Consider the following 6,351-nt stretch of genomic DNA (forward strand, 5'->3'; position numbering starts at 1 on the left):
AATGGTGAATTCATCATTTGACATTCCACTGCTAGTGGTATCTAATGATTATTGGATTCATATTGAAATTCAGTTATTTTAATAGATTTCAATTGGTTTGTAATAGTAGAACATGCCTTTATTTTAATTTACTTGAATTAAGGAATAAAAACGAGAGCATGGATTGTCTACGAGGATTCAGAGATTTCAAATCTCCTTATAATGGTTAACGCTTTAATGAGATCGACCAACTTGAAATGAAATCAAACTCAAGTGCATGTTTCTTTAAGTTCAAAGGAATTAAAGGATTAACAACCAAAGTTAGGTTGAAAGACACTTAGTTGAATAGTGGGCAAAGATAATTTTATATATTCCAAATGTCATGAGAATGCTACTCGACAATTGATAAGTAATGATGATATTAGCAATGGAAATCACAATTCTAGTTCAAATTCATTAATGATTTATACCTTGAAAAATTTAATGTTTGTTGTATCAACAACCGATATTTTTTTATAAATTATTACAATAAGGCCCCCATCTTATGGAAATTGTTAGCTATCGGTTACATAAATCACATACATCTTAATTAGCATAAAATTTTTGAGGGATTCAACCACAATATTTGTCGAGTTATATATTTGACGATGACTATTTACTTTTCTTAGAAGGAGTTTAATTTGACGATGACTGCTTACTCTTCTTAGAAGGAGTTTATAGTTTGGGCATATCACGCTAAATCGACTCTTTGACTTCTTAAGTATTTAAACGAGATATCATGCACCAGATTTCTTCTAAATCCAAATGGACTCCGATTGGGTGCTCAAGATTCTTTCGGAACCCCTTTTGTGCAAACAAACTATGCTATCATTTTTAATATTCCAGACTCAATATATGCATCAAAACATTTATCGATGATCATTTCACCTAAATATGGGGACCACACTTATAGTTCTATTTTTCATAGAATCCACCCAATAAACCATAATGTATCCAAAATCCTTGGGACCTAATCCAAGGGTTACCTAACCTAAAATCAATATTCTAGAGCTTATGAAACAATAAAAATTCTCATTCGAGCTTACTTACTAGAAGTACTAGTCCAAGACGAATTTTTAATAGCGAAGGCTCAATATGGAAATGAGCCTAAAATACAAACTAATTTCCTAATAATCAAACAAACAATTTTGGCAAGTCATACATGACCTATACCTACAATGGGAAGGATCACTAGAAATGTGCATAGTGAGAAAATGACCTAGAGTGTCACTATAGATATCATGATGGCTAGCTTTATGCTGACTCCAAGACAGTTGTTCCTTGGGACTTCGCTCAAAAGTGGTCAGACAACTAAACTTATGATTATAGGTAGTCTGAAGACCACATCCTTAAATCTCAATAACACGATGAAAAAAAAATCACTCCATAGTGAATAATTCTATCAATTTGGATTTAACCTTGTGAGGGAACAAGTAGAGTCTCGAATCATAAAGCAAGACCAAATGAACGGATTGTAATTCGAATTGATCGATCGTTTTATCATGGTGTAGTTAAATCTTTTCTTTGTATATGGATAAGTATTCATAGGCGCATAGACTAAACCCTACTATTTTATTTATTTTCTCCTATCTCAGTTTTAATGCATCACTCCAATCAAGGTGTATTGAACCTCTAGGTATTTTATGTATTTCTGATCATTTTTATTTTTTTGAGCTTTCTTATAGCTTCCCTAAGTCATTTATGACTTAATGGAACTAAAGATTTTGTTACCTGGTAGTTTGTCTTATTTTTAGAGCTAATCCTTCGGTTTGAAACATTTATTGGTTTAAATTGGCTAGCGGGTTAAAAAATAAGTCAAATGATCTTGTATGAATATCCTAACAATTTTAACAACTCTATAACATTGATTTTAGGTTAGGTGGATCCTTGATTTTGGTCCTGAGGCTCTTGGAATCATTTTGAGCTATTGGATTAAAGTTATGAAAAATAGCAAGTGGGTGTGGGACCTAGCTTTCATTAAAATAACCTCGGATCGAAATTTAAACTATACTATTGAGTCCAAAACATTAAATTAAATAGGGTAGCATAGCTAATTTGCATATATGGGATTTTGGATAAATCCCAAGGGCTTGGTAGAGACTTGGGAAAAAGTATTAGCTGGTGGTAGATCATCGCGTATGTGATAAGCCGGTCACTTAAGAGACATGGCTTGGACCAGTGTTATTCTGTAAGTGAGGTGCATTTCGTGTAAGAAAAACATGCTTAATAAATGTCCTTGTCATTTATGCGACATGTACCGAGGCAACAAGTATCACTTAAGCAAAACTTAATCGCTTAAGGGATGGTTAATTAAGTGATTTGGTGTCCCCATAAGAAGCACCTATGGACCTGTGGAAGGTATATATATGCTACTTATCTTGATATTCACTATTTTTCATCAATTCATTAAAATATTGAACCCTAGAAAGTGGGTTATCCTGCTTTTCATCATTTATCATAAATTCTCTTCAATATTGACCCTTAGGAAGTGGGAAAACATAGTAGAATCATTTTTGGTGATGTTAGAGATTGGTGAAGTTAATATCTGAGATTCTTTTTAGAATTTATGGTAATATTCAGTTACTTTCATGAATGAATTCTTTATTTTTTTCTAAAATTCATAAAAGTTTGGTGTCTTAATTATCGCACCATTAGATCTCAAAATTCATCCATTTAAGGGTAAATGTTCCTTGAGCATAGTGATACATTTTATTGGTTTCTAAATTATAATTCCATAAATGGGCCCTACATGGAATTTTTATGAAATTTTGGACCCAAAGCATGATAGTGCAATATAGGTACCATTGTCCTTGATTTGATATGTAGATGGTGATTTCAAAAGTGTGGCACTTTACAGAAGCTTCTCGAAAGGGAAAATTAGTGGTTTAGCTAGCTTCCTAGACTTTTTGAAGTCTCCTGGTAGGCTAGGTTCACCCTATTAATAGATTGAGATAATTCACACTACCATTATGATAATATTTTATATTTGTGGTTGGATTTAGGTATTTGAGGTATGATTGAAGCTATTTGGGTTAGTTGGACTGTTTAGATTATCTTGGAACAATAATTCATGCATAATTGACTTAGTTCCTCAAGTTTTGGGGAACTTACTAGTTTACGAATATTATGGTTGATTTAATATCTAGAAATAAATTTAGACACCTTATGCTAGTTTAAGGTAGATTTTTTCTTAAAATGTATTTTCGGGAATGAAGTAGGCCCATCTAGCCACCTTCGGGCAAGACTTGTGTTAGCTTTTGTAGACTTATTTATACATAATATAAACTTATTCATGACTCTTTTAATACTTTGAGGAGATTAAATGATTAACAATTATGCTTGTTGGGTAGTGGAGAGTAAGTGCTAATCCTTAGTAAGATTCAGTAGGATATTGCTATGATTTAGTAATATGACTTATGGATATGGGTTACTGCTGTGGTTTGTTGATTTGTTCTATTTTTATTAGTTCCAGTTCAAGTTTGACAATGGATGATGATACTTATATGAGTTTTGGTTCTGGTCCGACAATGATAATGACATATGAGTTTTTGTTCTAGTCCGACAGCTGATTATGATAATGATATATCAGTTTTGATTAAAGTCCATCAACTCATGATGATATTGATGCTATGAGTTCTAGTCCAAGTCCAATAAATGATGTTATGATACTGAAATTATTGGGGATCTATTGATGATGATGCTATTCACTTCTTGTTCATGTCCCACATTACGAGTTATTTATGATACAATACGGTATAGATGGATCCTTTGTTATGGCATGATAAATGGGTAATTTATGGTTATTTGGTTACTTAATTTCCTTTTATTGTACCCTTTAGGATTATGGGGGCCTACATTAGGTTATTTAAGTTTTTGCATTTATTGACTTATAGGGACCAAATTAGTAGTTAAGATTGTGTGATGTTTACATTAATTTTTAGTATCTACTTATTTACTTACGCATAATAGTGATGGGGTTTATTTCCAGGTTTTCCCTTTTACCTTGACTTAGTTATTTTATCATATAATTTTATTGTATTTATATCATGTTTAGCTCAATCGGTCGATGATGCCTATGAGTACCCGTGGTTTTGGTACTTATACTACACTTTTATAACTTTTGGTAAAGATTTGAGTACTAGTTGTTGCCATTGACATGATGCTCATTCATTGTTGATTTTAGAGATTGGGTGAGCTCTTAGAGTCGAGTTACCCTTTTTCCCTCAACTTATCTTTGTCTATTCTTTTAACTTATCTTTGTCTATTCTTTCATTTTTAAGGCCAATTATATTTCACTCTTAAGTAATTAAAGTTCATTTGTAGTAGCTATTGTACTGACATTACTGAATCTTAGGATGATTACAAACCTTTTATCTATCTCTAAGACTATTATGATCATTTTATTACTAATTTAAGTCTTTAGTTGTTAATTTTTGGCTTATTGGCCATTTTCCTTCCAAGCTATCCTATTTCTTATCTCTTTGGGCTATGACTTGGTTTACCTAATGGTGGTATAAAGTAGATGCCATCATGACTCATAAATTAGGTCTTGACAAATTTGCATTAGATCTTAGGTTTCACCTTTATTGTTGGTATAAGAACAAATTACATATATAGTCCCACGAATAAGAATGATGACTTCTGTATCTTATCTTTAGGAGGTTATATTACATTATTAAGAGTTTTCACTTCTTTCATTCATTCCATAAAAGGATTTTGAGTTTGTTTGTAATGTATTTCTTTGGTTTCACTTTTTCATAGATGGCTAGGACACGTGCTACCGCTATATAAGACTCAAGACTCAAGACTGAACCTAGGGCTATAATTGTTAATTATCGATGAACTATAGGTCATGGACAACCCAGGGATGTGCCTCCTGCTAGGGTAGAGTATAGGGGGCCTTCACTAAACCCTATTCTTACTCTTGAGCCATAGATTCGCGCACCACAACTAATGATTGGCCATGGACCACCAGGCTGTATCAGGTTTTAATTATTATTTAGTTCACGGGTATGCTTTGGTTTAAATTTTGGGATTGGTTGGTGTTGCACCATTTAATTATGCACATTCTATGAATGATACTACTACAAAGTATGAGGCACCACCCATAGTTATGGCTTCTAGAGTTGAAGTTCCTCCTACATTGATGGTTTTCTAGCCGGACGTTTCCCATCTAATAATTACTCAAATGATAGTTGCCTAACTTTTTATGCCTGTTGACAAGAAAAATATATTGAGTAGATTTTTTATATTAACTCTGCTAGTTTTCTAGTGCACCAGATGAGGAAACATTTGAGTACTTGATTGCTGGTGTAGATAGGCTACATTATTTAGTCCTAGTTGAGACTTTTGGTAAGGATAATGCTACTTTTTAGTTTTACTTGGTAGCTCAACATTGGTGGATAGGTCATCTTGATTCTAGGTTATCTACATCTCCTCTATTGACATAAACTAAGTTCTATGAGATCGCCTTAGATAACTATATGCCCCAGAGTCTTAGGAATCATTTCTCAAGGTTGGATCAAGGCTCTATGGTTTTTGTGGAGTATGAGGCTTAATTTTTAGAGTTGGCTAGGTATGCTACTTCTATTCTTACTACTAAGTATGAGTGGGTTTGTTGCTTTGTTCAGGGGTTGAGACTTATTTTTTATATGTCTGCACAAAGTGTGGTTTTTGTAGATAGGTCTTTTGATGAGGTTCTTCATCATGAGATACAACACAAAGACCAAGGAGGCAGTGATAAAAGCCTACATTATTAGGGTAGTTTTAGTTAAAGTTGTAGCAGCTCATGATTTTGAGGTAGTAAATCTCTTGGTAGGTACCCTCCACGTCAATCTTATTAGCATCAGGGTTAATTTAGTAGGCCTGTTCAGGACCTATATCAGATTACCAATAGAGGCCATTTAGATTCAATGATTGTCCTAGGTTTAGTAGTGGTTCATCTTTGAGAGGTTTGTCTTCTACTTAATCTAGTTGTGGTGATTAATCTGGGACTATTGGATCTTTTAGTTTCAATGCAACATCTTTAACATGTTAGAGTTCTGGATCTTTTGGTCATTTCTCAAGAGCGTGCCTTAGCCGTGGAGTGATAGTTCCTTTAGTTTAGAATGTTCCTTCTATTAGGGTAGTTTTTCCCTAATCTAGACATGGTATGCAAGGTCATCGAGGTGGTCCCGAATGTTCTTAAGGATGTTCTCATGCAAGTAAGATAGGAGATGGAGCAGGATCCTATCCAAGTGGTGGTAGTGATTAATTGTATGCATGGCATTCTATACTCGAGGCTAATTCATTGGTTATGATTATCATAGGTATGTCTTGGTGTGCCATCAATCG

Source organism: Capsicum annuum, chromosome 3 (genome assembly GCF_002878395.1).
Source record: "Capsicum annuum cultivar UCD-10X-F1 chromosome 3, UCD10Xv1.1, whole genome shotgun sequence".
Lineage (NCBI taxonomy): Eukaryota > Viridiplantae > Streptophyta > Magnoliopsida > Solanales > Solanaceae > Capsicum > Capsicum annuum.